At 53.0% G+C, this 16,565-nt stretch overlaps 1 protein-coding gene across 2 annotated transcripts in view; it reads right to left on the reverse strand.

Annotated features, from left to right (window-relative positions):
- TRAF5 (TNF receptor associated factor 5) overlaps positions 1–15,824 on the reverse strand; it is a 43,519-nt gene extending 27,695 nt beyond the window's left edge. The window contains exon 1 of one of the 2 annotated variants that reach the window (XM_061161016.1): positions 15,739–15,824. The gene's annotated coding sequence lies outside the window, so the exon portion shown is untranslated. Of the gene's footprint in view, positions 1–15,596; positions 15,616–15,738 lie in introns of those variants that run through there. The other variant, XM_061161017.1, reaches the window with a different exon arrangement.
- Between the last annotated feature and the right edge of the window lie 741 nt (positions 15,825–16,565).

Below are 16,565 nucleotides of genomic sequence, written 5' to 3' on the forward strand. Positions count from 1 at the left end.
ACCACAGACCAGTGACATCCCGTCAGCTGCAAAAAGCGCCCGGAGCTCTGGGAGAGTCTGTGGCTGGGGCATGAGTCGGTGGCCTGGGAGAGGCAGACGGGCAATCCCCGTCTGACCAGCAACCTGGGGAGGAAGCAGATGGGACCAAAGGCAGTCCTCTCAGCCCAGCCCCGGGAAGAGAAGCTCCCTGAGGCCCACTGCCCTAGGCGCCCAGCCCACACATGGGCAGGCAGCCTAGAGTCCCCTCAGTTCAATTCTTGACGTCAGGCTATTGGGGCCTATGGGCTTGATCAGGAAGACAGAGGGGAAGTGGGTGGGGAGCCCAGAAGGGGCACCCAAGAGAAGACAATCTGAAGAGTGGCTTCCCACAACTGAGCCAGTCAGCTGTGGAGGGTACTTAAGGGTTATCAGCTAAACAAAAGTGTCACAGTTCTTCAGAAACAGCCAACCTGTCAAACCAAATGTCAGGAAGAAACATCAATACATAAAGGATGGTACAGAGGAACTGGTCTGGTTAAACAAGGCATGTTGGGTTTCCTACAGTCTACACCCCTCTGGCAGCTCTTTCGGTAATCAATTGTAGGGGTTCCACAGTTTGATCTTTTTTTCAAGTTAATAATACCCTACCTGCACAAGGACTTTGCAATTTGTACTTTCACAGACAAGATCACACCCAGTCCTCATACGAACCCCATGGGGGAAATCACAGTCATGTTTCTGATGAAGTATTTGAGGCCCCAAATTGTGAAGTACCTATGCCCCCAAATTACACAGCTAACAGGTGATGCAGCAAGAATCTGAATTTAGGCTTTCTACCTCCAAATATAGTGCTGTTCACTTCATGTCATGGCTGGAAGAAAAGGTATCACATCCCATCTGGTACCAAAAAGGAGGTGTGGAATGACAGGCAGTACAGCCTGATGGTTAGAGACCAGCTCTGGAACCAGACCACTGGGGTCCAAACTCTTCTGCCATTCACTTACCTGTGTCACCTTTTCTTTATCTAGAAAATAAGACAATAATGGCACCTGCCTTTAAGGCTCAGAGTTAGGATTAGATGTGTTGATTCACGTAAATTGCCAGCACACAGTGTCTGGCACAAAAATAAACACTTCATATCCATGCCTGTCCATTCTTCACTCTTGGCCAGCATTTATTCAGTGCCTGCTACATGCAGAGGTCTGAATCTCATTCTACTGTGGGAAAGGGTGCAGTGGGACAGTACCCCAAGTTCCTGTTTCCAAGGGGTTTTCAATTCAGTGGGGAGCATGCCTAGGTGAAAAGCACAGCAACAGTTTCCAGATTGGCTCCGTCCCTGGATGCTCTGCTAAGAATGTGCCCTGGGACATGATCAAAATGCTGGCTTGGGGACTTCCCTGGTGGTCCAGTGGCTAAGACTCTGTGCTCCCAATGCAGGAGGCCCAGGTTCGATCCCCAGTCAGGGAACTAGATCCTGCATGCTGCAACTAAGACCCAGCACAGCCAAATAAATAAAAATACATATAAATAAAATATTTTTAAAAAATACTGGCTTGGACACCATACCCAGAGAAACAGACCTCTGTTTCGGGGGCCCACTTGTTACAATAGTCTGTGCTGTGCTTAGTCGCTCAGTCGTGTCTGACTCTTTGCGATCCCACGAACTGTAGCCCGCCAGGCTCCTCTGTCCACGGGAATTCTCCAAGCAAGAATACTGGAGTGGGTTACCATGCCTTCCTCCAGGGGATCTTCCCAACCCCGGGATCAAACCCAGGTCTCCCGCATTGCAGGCAGATTCTTTACCATCTGAGCCACCAGGGAAGCCCAAGAGTACTGAAGTGGGTAGCCATCCCTTCTCCAAGGGGATCTTCCCGACCCAGGGACTGAACCATCATCTCTTACGTCTCCTGCACTGGCAGGCAGGTTCTTTACCACTAGTGCCACCTAAGGAAGCCCAGAATAGTTTAGAGTGCCCTAATTAACATGTTTCAGAATCAGGATCCCTCAGTAGTACCCAGAAGTCTGCCTTTTTAACAAGTTCCCCGGCTCGATTCTAGCCCGTTACAGTGTGACGTGTGCCAGCTTCCAGGTCACCTTCTCCTCGCTGGCCACTCCTCACTGCCCCACCTCTCGGGCACCCAGGCTGGTGCTGTACCTCTTCCCTCTTCCATCTACACTGGTGCTATTATTGTGAGCTCATCAGGGCTTCTGCCTCAGATGTCATCTAAGGCTGACAATTTCCTGGTTCCTATCTGCAGGCTGGGTCCCCATCCTGAATACGAGTCATCCCGACTGCCTACTCCAGAGCTCCACATTTATTCACTATGCATCTCAAACGTGACACATCCAGCCTTCCTCCTTCCAGCTGGCTCCTCCCACCACCTTCCCCCAGCTCAGTAAATGGGCACCACCAATCCCCCTGAAGCTTGGACCAAGAGCTGTGAAGTGGCTCCTCCCACTCCCCATCTCACAACACCAAATCCTATTGGCTGTTCCTCCAAACACATCTACGCACGTCTCACTACTGTCGGCATAACTGTCCGGGTCTAAGCCACTGTCATTCCCACTGGGTACAGCCCTTGTTCCCTGGCTGGTCTCCTCTGCGCCTGTCCCTTCACAGTGCAGTCACAACCCAGCAGTCAAACAGAGTCAGATATGTGTCCCTCCTCTGCCCCACGGACCCCATCTCACTCAGGGCGTGAGCTGGTGTCCTCAGATGCCTGTGACCTGGTCTCCATTCTCCGTCTCCATTTCCCAGGACACACTCCAGTCACAGGAGCCTGGCTCTCTCTTGACTGGCAGACGCGCCTCCTGCGTGCTGTCTCCCTGCTGGAATGCTCGCACCCCCGACCCCTGAATAGTTCATTCCTCACTTCCCTGCTCAAACACGAGCTCACAGCCAAGGACTTCGCGACCCACCTGGAATCATAACATCCCTAGCAGCCCCCTAGGCTGCTGCATTCCTCCTCAAAGCACTTATCACCATGCAGCATGGCAGCTGCTTGCTTCTTCACTACCTTCCTGCCAGAATATAAGCTCCGTGAGGGCGGGAATGTTTCCTCTGCTTCCGGAGGTAAGCAATACTTAGAACAGGGCACATGCTGGGCGGGCGCTCAGTAAGAACTCACGAGAAGACTGAACAGCCTCAGAGTTTCCGGAGGAGACAGGACAGGCTCTGTCCCACTGAGAGAGCTTCCCAGGGCCTGACACTCCGTCTGAGTCCTGGTAGTCTACCGGTCACAGCTGGAGAAGGCAAAGCTGGCCGACGATGGGTACTTGGTGGGCGGTGGGGCAGCAGGCCTGAGGAGGGGGCTGGAAGAGTGGAGCCTCAACGATGCTCGTCACTCCCACCAGCATGAAGCAGCCCCTGGGTGGGCAGACAGGTACGTGGGAAGGTGGGAAAATGCTGAGAAGGACGTTTTGTTCAAAAAACAGGTATGGGGTCCTCATGGAGGTGCCTCACAAAGTTCTAGATTCAAAATCGCGTTGGCGCGAGTCCTTCACCCGAGACTTCTTTCAGGCGAGCCGGTCACAGGGCTCTGGGCCAGCTTGCCTTTCAGCTCCCTCTCTTGTTTCCAACATCTCTTGCAAACCTCTCTCCTCTACCCAGACCTCGACCACACCCCCCTCATCTCACCAGGAAACTTCACTTCCTACTGCACAGAAAATAGAAGTCTTCTGACCAGAGCTACCTCCACTTCCTGCCACTGAGCAGGGCCTGCAGGCTCTGTTCCCCTGTGCGGGTGGAGGGGGGCTGCTCCGCGGCCCACACCCCCTCGCAGAGGTGACCTCTGCACCAGGCCAGGCTCTCTGCGTGCCCCAGCCTCCAGCCTCACCCCCTACAGCCTCTCCCTTTCAGCTGCCTTCTTCCTTAGCACTCACACAAGCACAAGTCTCTTCTAAGATGGGCAAGCCACCCTCCAAATTCCCACTCTCATATTTGCCTAAGAAGCTGGAGCTTGCCTTCCTCTCCCAGCCAAACCTCCTGACACACCCCTCCCGCCCCACCTCACGCAGTGGAGTGATCATCCCCACCAGCCTCTGGTCAAGCCGATCCACCCAATCCTCAGCCCACTCTGGTCTGGCTCACACCCCCACCAAGCACCCCATGCTGCTCTCACCCAGGGCCCAGGGACTTCTGGGTCACTTAAGCCAGTAGTCAATTTCCCATCTTTATCTCAGCTGGCTTCCCAGCTACATCAGATATTAGGGACCCCGCCCCCCACCCCCACCCCAAACGCACACTTTAAAACACTCTTTCCCTTTAGCTTCCCCGAAACCCCAGTGTCCTGCCATCAAAGACCATTAACAAACAAACCACTCCCCAGTGTCTCCACTGCGTCTGGACCCACCTGGCGTCTCCTTTTCAGTGTCTCACAGGCACTCCAGCGCCAGCCCACCCAAAATGGAACCGATGTCTCCTCTCTGCAGGGCTCCCTCTCCATGAAGGGCCATTTTTTATCCTGCTGTTGTCGCCAGACAACTGGAATCACCCCTGGTAGCATCTTCTCTCCTCCTCCAACACCCAGTTCACACCACCCTCCCATCCGCACCGGTCTGCTATGGGCCTCCCCTCGTAAAGCTGGTCTCCCTACCCCACTCACTGCCCCAGGCATCCCCCACACAGCAGCCTGACTGGCCTTTGAAAAAGTCACGGTGTTTTTACTCCCACAGACTTTCCACCACCTCCCATCACTCTCACGGTTCCAAACCCTTCACCGAGCTAACCACGGTCCCGCCCACTTCTCCAGAGCATCTCCCTCCCCACCCCTTATTCTCCAGGCTCTCTGGCTTTTTTTGCCACTCCTCACAGGAGTGGAGACCCTTTTTTCCTCCAGCCCTCATCGTAAGGCTGGTCTCCCTTCGCTCAAGCTCTTGTCTCTACTCTGGAAACATCCCCTCCCTGACCCCCACTCTCACTGAACTCAAGTCATCCGAGCCCAGCTTAAGCCTCACTATGCAGCTTAGCCTCTCAGGCCCCCTCAGCCAGCTTGGCCCCCTTCTTCCTCAGCACAAGCCCATCATCACACTGTACCTCTCCTTCATCGCACTTCTGAATACACTCATTTTAAATGCGATTATCTGTTCAACATCAATCTGCATCCACACATGGAAAGCAGGGCTGGGACTCTGTCTCGAGCAAGCACTCGAATATGTGAGTAAACGAACAGCTGCCCCTTTGGGTGCCTGCAATGTGCTAGATCTGTGGCTAGCTGCTTCCTTCGGGTTGTTGCACGTACTCTGCACAGCAGCCCCATGAAGGACGGGCACTAGTTTCATGACACATGCTCGCCTTTTACAGATCAGGTCCTGAAGCTCACGGAGCTCGACAAGCATGATCAGGGTGACACAGCGGCCGATTGCCGGGCTGGGACTCAACCTCGGGCTTGTCTCCTAGCAAAGCCACTGCACTACGCTCCCCTCCACGCCCTCCGTGTTCACTCACAGCCCCGGACATAGCAGGCGCTCAACCAAGCAGGGTGGATACCCACCAAGTCATCTCACTTGATCCTCGCAGTCACCCTGGAAATCTACAAACAAGAACTACAACTCTCCTTTTCCAAATGAGGAAAATGAAGTCTGCGGGATCCAAAGGGTCACCCAGCAGTAGGTGGCCATGTTGGGCTGGAACCCGGGTCTCCTGGCCCCTCACGTAGGGGGATTCTCTCTGTAGCATAATTATAGTTAGGCACTGAGGTGGGATTAGTTAGGGACTGATGCTGAAGCTGAAACTCCAGTACTTTGGCCACCTAATGCAAAGAACTGACTCCTTGGAAGAAACCCTGATGCTGGGAAAGATTGAAGGCAGGAGGAGAAGTGGACGACAGAGGATGAGATGGTCAGATGGCATCACCTACTTGATGGACGTGAGTTTGAGTAAGCTCCGGGAGTTGGTGATGGACAGGGAAGCCTGGCGTGCTGCAGTCCATGAGGTCGCAAAGAGTTGGACACGACTGAGTGACTGAACCAACTGAGGTGGGATTATGCAGGGAAGCTGGGCAGAAAAGGGTTAAGATAGCACAGCTGCAACTGCCGCCCCAGAGAGGTCTGCTTACAAGGCCGGCCCTTGCATGATGTCTGGGAAAGTGGATTTGGGGTGGGCTCTTCCCACCCTGAGTTGCTCCTTGTACCTAAACTGTGCAAACAATATGGTTTAGGCTGAACATCTGCTGTTTGTTTTTTTTTCCTGGAAGTCTGGGATTTTCGGTGTATGCTACGCAGAAGGTGCCTGTATGACCAGGCTCCAGTAAAAAGCCTCGACGCTGAGTCTCCAATGAGCTTTCCTGATAGACAACATTTCACCGGTGTTACCACAATTCAGTGCAGGATGAATTAAGCACGTCCTGTGTGACTTCACTGGGGGAGGACACTTGGAAGCATGCACCTGGTCTCCTCCAGACTTTCTCCCAAGTGCCTTTTCCCTCTGCTGATTTTGTTTTGCATCCTTTCACTGTGAAACACCTTAGCTGTATGACTATTCACTGAATCCTGGGAGTCCTCCTAGCAGATTATTGAACCTGGGCATGGTCTTGGGGGCCAGCCTTTCTAATGAGAAACAAATTTTGAGTTTCCTTTGAAAAGAGTGAAAGAGGCATGGAATAGTAGATTAAAACAGGAGACATTCCAGGCAGGAGAAATGACATGAAGAAAGTTAGGAACAGATAAGTCAGGTATAGAAGGCTATCAACTACAAACTGGTGCTTGCCAAGGGCATTGGCCATCTACCTCTACGGAGACTGAGCCCTGTGCTGCTCCAGCTGCTGACCTTCACCTGCAGGCAGATCAGGGTGGACAGTGAAGCACTCTGTGTTCCAGGGAAACTGGTGGAACAGAGCTTTTGTTGCTGTTCAGTCTCTAAGTCCCGTCTAACTCTTTGTGACCCCATGGACTGTAGTACGCCAGGCTTCCCTGTCCTTCACTATCTCCCAGAGTTGGCTCAAATTCGTATCTTTTTTGAGTTGGTGATGCTATCTAACCACCTCATCCTCTGCCACCCCCTTCTCTTGCACTCAATCTTTCCCAGCATCAGGGTCTTTTTTCAATGAGTCAGTTCTTCACATCAGGTGGCCAAACTATTGGAGCTTCAGCTTCAACATCAGTCCTTCCAATGAATGCTCAGGGTTGATTTCCTTTAGGATTGACTGGTTTGATCTCCCTGCGGTCCAAGGGATTCTCAAGAGTCTTCTGCAGCATCACAGTTCGAAAGCATCAATTCTTTGGCGCTCCAGCCTTCTTTATGGTCCAACTCTCACATCTGCACATGACAACTGGAAAAACCATAGCTTTGACTAGATGGACCTTTGTTGGCAAAGTGATGACTTTGTTTTTTAATACATTGTCTAAGTTTGTCATAGCTTTTCTTCCAAGGAGCAAGTGTCTTTTAATTTTGTGGCTGCAGTCTCTGTCCACAGTGATTTTGGAGCCCAAGAAAATAAAGTCTGTCCCTGTTTCCACTGTTTTCCCTTCTATTTGCCATGAAGTGATGGGACTGGATGCCATGATCTTATTTTTTTTTTAATATTGAGTTTTAAACCAGTTTTTTTCACCCTCTTCTCTCACCTTCATCAAGAGGGACTAAAGTTCCTCTTTTCTTTCTGCCACTAGAGTGGTATCATCTGCATATCTGAGGTTATTGGTATTCCTCCCAGCAATCTTCATTCCAGCTTGTGAGTCATCCAGCCTGGTATTTCGCATGATATACTCTGCATTTAAGTTAAATAAGCAGGGTGACAATATACAGCCTTGACGTACTCCTTTCCCAATTTGGGACCAATCCGTTTGTTCCATGTCTGGATCTAACTGTTGCTTCTTGACCTACATTCAGGAGGCAGGTAAGGTGGTTTGGTATTCCCATCACTTTAAGAATTTTCCATAGTTTGTTGTGATCCACACAGTCAAAGGCTTTAGTGTAGTCAATGAAGCAGAAGTACATGTTTTTCTGGGAATCCCTTGCTATCTACAATCCAATAAATGTTGGCAATTTGATCTCTGGTTCCTCTGCCTTTTCTAAACCCAGCTTGTACATCTGGAAGTTCTCTGTTCACATACTGCTGAAACCTAGCTTGAAGAATTTTGAGCATAACCTTACTAGCATGCAAAATGAGAGCAACTGTATGATAGTTTGAATGTTCTTTGGCATTGCCCTTCTTTGGAATTGGAATGAAAACCAACCTTTTCTAGTCTTGTGGCCACTGCTGACTATTCCAAATTTTTAGCTTTGTTTGTAGTAATGCTTCCTAAAGCCCACTTGACTTCACACTCCAAGACATCTGGCTCTAGGTGAGTGATCACACCATCATGGTTATCCAGGTCATTAAGACCTTTTTCATATAGCTTTTCTGTGTATTCTTGCCACCTCTTCTTAATCTCTTATGCTTATGTTAGGTTCTTATCATCTCTGTCCTTTATTGTGCCCATCCTTACGCGAAATGTTCCCTTGATATCTCCAATTTTCTTGAAGACATCTCAAGTCTTTCCCATTCTATTGTTTTTCTCTATTTCTTTGTATTGTTCATTTGTGAAGGCTTTCTTATCTTTTCTTCCTATTGTCCAGAACTCTGCATTCAGTTGGGTATATCTTTCCCTTTCTCCCTTGCTTTTTGCTTCTCTTCTTTTCTCAGCTATTTGTAAAGCCTCCTCAGACAATCACTTGCCTTCTTGCATTTCTTTTTCTTTGGGATGGTTTTGGGAACAAGTCTTTAGATAGATATTTTCAGGAACTGATTTCATAATCTCAAATCCCTGCCTCTCTTCATATCTGGAAAAGCACCAAATCCCTTCATGATGACAACTCCTTGTGACTAGCAGAAAACCTCTTGTAAACATTTGATTGCATTGAACTTCCCCTTCACCAGAATCTTATACATTGACCTTCCCCCACTACCTCTTTGCAGCAGTCTCTCAGAACTATCTGAGGTGCTGTCTCCCAGGCTGCAGTCCTCAATTTGTCCCAAATAAAAGGGAACTCACAACTCTCAGGTTGTGCATCTTTTTTTTTAGTCGACAAGGCCCTGCAGCTGTTCAACACAGCATAACCAGAGTTGATGTAACCCAGCATTATAGTCACAGGGTGGAAGAGATAGGGGCTACAGAAGTCACACTTGTTAGAAAGATCCAGTGTCAGTGAACCACTGAATTCACATATATGGAATTTCTGTCAGCATCAAGGAAAGATTGAAAGAATGTACCGTCTGCCCATCCAAAGCAAATACATGGCACTGGACATTTTTGAGGAAGGTCTGTGGGAATGCTATGGAGAGGCTGAAGCAAATTCCAAATTATTGGGTGTCTCTCTATAACAACTACCTCAGTATCAATCCATTCTGGAATAATCTACTTTCCATCCATTAAGAACAACTATTCAGCTGGCTCCCCAGGTGGCTTGGTGGTAAAGAATCTGCCTGCCGATGCAGCAGATGCAGGAGATGGAGACAAGGGTTCAATCCCTGGGTTGGGAAGATCCCCAGGAGGAGGAAATGGCAAGTGACTCCAGTATCCTTGCCTGAGAAATTCCACAGAGAGAGGAGCCTGGAGGGCTACAGTCCATGGGGTCGCACACACACATTCCTTCCTACGTCCTTCAGAAACGCCTTTGCCCAAGGCCCAGTATTCCCTGCCCTCCTCCCAACTATCCATCCTCCCATTCCTCAGGAGGGGCTTCCTGGAATGATCCCACCAGCTGCTCAGTCATTTCTTTTACTCTGCATCTACTTAGCACTCAAGCCTTCACTTTTTTGCCTTGAACCCAGGGAAGCATGGGATGTTATCTTAGGTTGTATCAGGGATACCTGCCCAGTCTCTTCTTCAGAGTCCCCACATCCTGAAGGCAAAAGACAGACTTTCATGACTTAACTTTCAGCTTAACTCCACGCCCACCCCCACCTCCATCCTCCAGCATCAAGGGCTCCTCTAATGGAGGGTCAGGGCACAGACGGGGGTGTCCCGAGCCACCCCCTCAGGAAAGGAGCGTGGAGACGGCTCCGGCTGGCAGCTTTGCCCCAAGTCGACTCACTCCTCATTCTGCTCTGACCTCACGGTTGACTCCACCAAAGTGACGGCTCTGTTCCTGGTGACCAAGCCAGTGCCTATATTTGACTTCCCAAATCCATTTGATTTCTTCTGCTGGGCCCCTGGGCTACCTCACTGCCCAGCACTATTATTCCTCCAAGGTTGCACTGCTCTGCCCACGAGTCTTTCTCAGGACTGGAAATCTCCCTGTGACACCCACCCCCTGGAGCTGAGCCTCCTTTTATCTGGGGTTGTCAGCCGCCCTCTCTGCCCTCTGCCTGCTGTGGGCTCAGCCCAACTTATCCGCACCATGCCCTGCCCCGGGCCAGTTCACCTACTCTGCCCTTGAGGTTGACCTGGCCTAGAGATTGCAGAGTGGAAGCAGTAGGCTAGTTTAGATGATGGTCTACCCTGGTATGTGGCAGGTCTTGTGCTTGTCGGGTTTTAATTTAAATTTGAATGCTTTCAGGCTAGACAAACATTTTTCACCTCCCCAGAGACCCCACAAACCCCTATGCTGTCAAAAACATAAAAGAAGAAAACCAGCTTCATTGAATACTTGCCAGACACTAAGCTCTGTGTATATAATTGGCTCATTTAATCCTTCCAGCAACCCCAAGTGGGTGACATTACTATCTCTGTTTACCCGTGAGAATACAGAAGCTCATGGAAGCTGGGCAACTTGCTCCAACCATACAACGACAACCGGCAAGTCTTAAATAACAGATCTGAAGTCCACACTTTCACCACGCCATGAGTGGAAGGAGTAGGTGTTGATTAGACTCGCAGTAAGGAGGCCCCGCTGCAGCGGTGTGAAGAGAAGAGAGAGGAGCAGGGAAGTGAGTGAACGGACAGCTCAGGTCGTACCGGAAGGAGGGGGCTGGACTGGGGAACTCAGGCAGCAGCCCTGGGGAAAGATAGCATATCGGGACCAGCTGGAGACAGGACAGAGGTGACGAGGACACAGCAGGGATGTCTGCCAGGCTCAGGGAGAATGTGGGGGAAGGAGTGTCTTGGGTCGAGTGTCTAAGGGGTTCCTGGGAAAGTGAAAGTCGCTCAGTCGTGTCCGACTCTTTGTGACCCCGTGGACTATACAGTCTGTGGAATTCTCCAGGCCAGAATACTGGAGAGGGGAGCCCTTCCCCTCCTCCAGGGGATCTTCCCAACCCAGGAATCAAACCCAGGTCTCTGCATTGCTGGCAGATTCTTTACCAGCTGAGCCACAAGGGAAGCACAAAGGGCTCCTGAAACATCACAAATCAAACTAGCTAAGAATAGAGCTGGTTGAGAGGCAGCGAGTTGATCAGCCTTTCCCTACGAGTGCTGGTTAACCCTGGCTGCACTGCAGGGCTCCAGAGGAGCCTGAGGACACAGCCATGGCCCTGCTCAGGGCGGGAAGAGGACGAGGAGCTCCAGGTCAAGGAAGGAAACATCCGTGGGGACAGTGCGGCCCCCTTCCAGGAGCCGAGCAGCAGCTGCAGAGCAGGCTGGTGACTGAGGATTAGCAACCCTGGAAGCCTGCAAAGGGCAACTTGGGCAGCGGGGCAGGTGCACGGAGCCAACGAGGAAGAGAACGCCAAGGGCAAGGGCGAGTGCCGGCTGCTCTTTCCAGAAGCTGGTTGGTGAAAGGGCGAGGAAGCGCGGCATCTTATTTAACAGAGACGGAGCATGTGGAGGAGAGAAAGGAGTCAGTGGCCAGGGAATTAAGAAGGGACCGGGTCTGTCTCTATCTCCGAGAGAGGCGAGGGCGGGATCGGGGTGTAGATGGAGAAGGTGCCCTCCTGCTGGTCAAGAGAGCTCCTTTTCCTCCAGAGAGAAAAAAGAAAAGCTGTAGGGGAAACCTCAGGGATGCTTGGACTTGGAGAGGAGGGGTGCTGATGGAACGCGGGTCAAGAAAAAAGGCGTGAGTCTCTCCTGCGAGAAGTGAGGCGGGTACACCTTCCCGCAAACGCTAACCCTGGGGCGGGGCGCTCACTGGGCTCCCTCAGTCACCCCCGGGGCCACAGGGCTTGCACCAACTCTTGGCTGCACGCTGTCCTCTCTACAACCCTGTCTCAGCCTGTATGTACCACTGCCGGCCTCCAGGCGACAATGGGCAGAAAGTACTTATCACTGTCACCGCAAAGGGACTTTGAATTTTTCTATGAGAACCGCTGGGTGTTTTCACTTTTATTTTCCCCCTGGCCCTCCAGCCCACTTCCTCATAAGACAGGGCCTGCTGGGGACCCTAGAGGAACGGCTGCTGTCTGGCCCTCCAAACGCAGTTTCACTCTGAGCAAAGCAGCAAACGCTGTAGCCTGGCTCTGGCCTCAGCAGCCCTGGGGGTGACTTCTGCCCTGCAGCTTGTTCCTCGAGACACACACACACACACACACACACACACACACACACACGCACGCACACACACACCCCACCTACAACACTGCTGGGGTGACAGCTCCTGCCCCAGAGGAATGTCGGGAAAAGTCACCATCTGAACAGGTATCGCTGTTCAGAGGAGGCCTCAGCCGCTGCCCTCCGCCCCCTGGTCTCCTGACTCTTATTAAAGAACCCGGATGGGTAACAGAGGGGTGAGGCAACCTTTGATAAACGCCCTTCGGGTCCCCCTACCCTCCCGGCCAGAATCCTGGTTTCCTCTAGCTACAAAACTATCAGAGCTCATGAACTGGAGTCAGAAGGCATGGGCTGGGGTCCTGGCTGCTCCCCATGTGCTGTGAGATGCTTGAAGTCACGTCTGAGGCCCAGCTTGTAGCCCGATAACGTGCAAGAACAGCAGCTGCCTCTCCCTGCTCTCAGGGAGGCAGTGAGAAGTTCAGCAGGTGAGACAAGCTATTTGTCAACTGGACAGCGCTATGCTGACTTCAGGGTGCAGATGAGCCCTGCTGGCAGCGTGGTGTCTCCAGAGCCCCACCCAGGATGCATTTCCCAGCCATCAGGCCCCGGCAGTGCGAAACCCAAGGGAGACACACTTCCAGGGAATTCAACAACAGCATCTGTTCAGTCCTCCTCTGTGCCAGACGCCAGCCTCCAAACAAGACCAGACACGGTCTCACCCTGAGTTTGCTAGCGGAGGTAGAACTAACACGGGGGTGTCTGTTCATGCCATGGCCAGGGTCTCCAGGAGAACTTGCTCTGGGTTACTGGGAACAGATCATCCAGGCATGATCAGAGTCTGAGTCTGCTCGTTAGCTGCTCAGTCATGTCTGACTCCTTGCCTGCCAGGCTCCTCTGTCCCTGGGATTCTCCAGGCAAGAATACTGGAGTGGGTGGCCATTCCCTTCTCCAGAATATCTTCCGAAACCAGAGATTGAACCTGGGCCTCCTGCACTGCACGCAGATTCTTAGCCATCTGAGCCAACAGGGACGCCCCGGTGGCCCAGCAGTAAAGAATCCACCTACAATGCAGGAGACTTGGGGAGATGTGAGTTTGATCCCTGGGCTGGGAAGATTCTCTGGAGGAGGAAATGGCAACCCACTCCAGTACTCTTGCCTGGAGAATCCCAGGGACAGAGGAGCCTGGCGGGCTGCAGTCCACAGGCTACAATCGCAAAGAGCCAGAGGCAGCCAAGCACAGCAGGCACGCAGGTACGTCCCCTTTCCACCCCTCTCTGAGCCGGAGATGGGCAGATGCAGCTCTGAGAAACCACGGTGAGGGGCCCGGGGCAGAGGAGACCCAGGCCTGGCCCAGCGGCGGTGCCCAAAGGGTTATTTCACTCTCAGTGCTTCACCCTCCCCATCCGGGCCATGTGGACAATAATCCTGCTTTGGCCTGACTCTCAAGGGTATCGTGGAGGACAAAATGAGAACAAAATGACCAGAGCAATGGGAAAAATGCTTTGAAAGGGGAAGGGCTTTATGAACAAGGCTTTAATATTTTCTTCTTCAGAGTCCTCTCCAGTAAAGCTGAGATAATCACAGGAGGTCTGTTTCCCAGGCTAGCCTGATGGGACTGACTCAGAGACATCCAGCCCCCTCGCTCTGCAATCATTCCAGTGGCGACAGCGAGTACTTCCAGTGGATGGGACCCCATCACCTTTCCATAGTTTTTCCACTACTCTGCCACCCAGGGCTGGTGGATGATGCGTGCGGACCAATGGAAACCCTGCTTGTCCTCAGACCTCAGCCCAGAGGACCCGAGAAAGTCACCCCCTCCACCACCACCCCTCTGGCAGGGCTTCCACAGTTTGGCTCGGACAGAAGGCTTTCTTTTCCGGTGTCCAGAACCCAGGGACAGAGATTCCAGCATCTGAGGGTCAGCCCATTCCACCGAGTCCAAAACAAGAACCAAAACAGCAACAACCACCACCTGGATAAAGGCTGGACGTTTTCTGCCTCAAACACACCTTCATCTCTTCTGCAGCAACGTCTCTCTCTCTTGTTCAAATTGGAGTTGGAGGTGGGAGTGTCCAGATGGTCAGGTTTTCACCCAAACCATCAATTGTGCTAACACCCCTGTCTTCAGCTGTCTTTGGGGAAGGCAGGGCAGGCAGTTTGCATGCTGCATTTGAGAGGTTCTAGCCCAGGCTTTCCCTGCCTAAAATTATCTCACCCCCCTCCCCCAGAACTGTTCTATACCCAGAAGCACTTCAACCAATTTCTTTGCATTTTATGTCTCCTTTTGAAATGCAAGTATGTCTGAAAGTATGTATTCCACTGGCCCTTGCCCACTTCTCACCCAGCACCGGTGCCCAATAAATATTTACTGAATTCAGTTGGTTACTAGAGGCCTGTCCGGAAGGAACACGGGTCAGAGCCGGGGCTGTGGAGGGTGGGGTGCGCAGGGGACAGTCCCGGCAGGGAGCCACTCCTTTCACCAACCCCACCGCGAGCGCAGAGCAGCCCAGCCTGTCACTGCGAGGTAACTGACTTCTGATGAAAGTAAATCTGAAACAGCCAAATATGGAAACTGCAGGAGGGGGCAGAAACAGCCGAAAGAGTCAGAGGAGACGCCCTGGGGGTTAATAGCAAGAGCAGTGGCCCCAGAATTCACTGAGAATTCTCAGAACTGCCAAAACCCTGCAGAGCAGTAACAAGGGCGAGGCCATTTGCTGTGGAGAGCCCAGTTTCCACCAATTCTCTGGGTGTTCCCTGGGCAACTCGTTCCTACCTGAGTCTTGGTTTCCTGCCAGACCCCCTTTGAGCTCTCCTTGGCTGGGGGTGAGGGTGGTTCTAAATGAGCACGCCCAATCTAACGGCTCTCCTGAGGTTCCATGCATGCCAATATTTAAGCTTCATTCTAGAATATTCTGGCTGGAGAGTCGTGCAAAAGTGGAAAGAGGGGATGCCTCAGGGCGCGATGGGGGAAGCCAGGGGTTTGCAGGCGCACGTGCCAGGCACGCCTAAAGTCCCTCCCCGGCCCGCGCACCCCGACCTGCCTCTGGTCCCCGGAGTGGACACCCGCGCCCTGGAGGCGCTCCCCAGCTCGGGACCCCCAGTCTCCATCCTCGGCACACCCCTTCTCTGCTCAGAAAACTCGCTCCGGGCCCCGGAACCCAACCGCCCCCCCCCCCCCCCATACACACCGCACCCACTCGCCCGCATCAGGGGCCACCTGCCCCGCTGGCTTCTCCCGACCCGGGGTCCGGGCCCCGGGGCCTCCTCGCGCGCACCTCCCGGCCGTCGGGGACTCGCCGGGCGCGAGCGGGGCTCCTGCCGCCGACGTGCTTTCGGTTTCAAAGTCAACGCGACGCGCTGAGAAGCGGTGCTCCGTGACCTCCCTCCGGCCCCACGCGGCGACCCACCGGGACTCACCTGGGCTCGGCGCGCGGGCGCTCGGCGGGCGCCTGGCTGCTCCGAGGCAGCGGAGGCGAAGCAGGCGCTCGGCTCTCAGCCCCGGGGCCCCGGGCGCCGGGCCCCGCCCGCCGAGGAGTGGGGGCGGGCCGGGGCCCCGGAGAGGCGGGGCCTGGGGGGCCGGGGACGGAGCGTCGGGAGGGGCGCGCCGGGGCCGACGCGCAGGCAGGCGCTGGCGGGATGCTGAGAGACAGGTAGAAAGCCGGCCAGTTGGAAACCTGACCGACCCTCCCTCGAATCTTGGGTATCTGCAAAGAAGAATCGTCTCTGATTTCCCTGGGTGCATTGAACTGTACTCGTCTTACCCTTCAATCAGGGAAGACCAGGCTCAGCCAGTCCTTTCATAGTTTGACGCAATGGCAACCCACTCCAGTACTCTTGCCTGGAAAATTCCATGGACGGAGGAGCCCGGTAGGCTACAACCCATGGGGTCGCAAAGAGTCGGACACTACTGACTGACTTCCCTTTCCTTTCCTGAAAATGTGTTAGTCGCTAAGTCGTGTCCCACTCTTTGGGATCCCACAAACTATAGCCTGCCAGGCTCCTCTCTCCATGGGATTTTCCAGGCAAGAATACTGGAGTGGGTTGCCATTCCCTTCTCCAAGGGAATCTTCCCAGCCTAGGGATCAAACCCAGGTCTCCTGCGTTGCAGGCAGATTCTTTAACATCTCAGCCACCAGGTCTGGTTCAAATCAAGCCCTACTGACCTTCCTTCCCAGCAGGACCAATTTGCCAGCCCCCTCCTTGCTGGCTCAGCAATCCCTTAGAGTTGTAGGGCTTGCCATTGT

This window comes from Dama dama, chromosome 14 (genome assembly GCF_033118175.1).
Source record: "Dama dama isolate Ldn47 chromosome 14, ASM3311817v1, whole genome shotgun sequence".
In the NCBI taxonomy this organism is placed as follows: domain Eukaryota; kingdom Metazoa; phylum Chordata; class Mammalia; order Artiodactyla; family Cervidae; genus Dama; species Dama dama.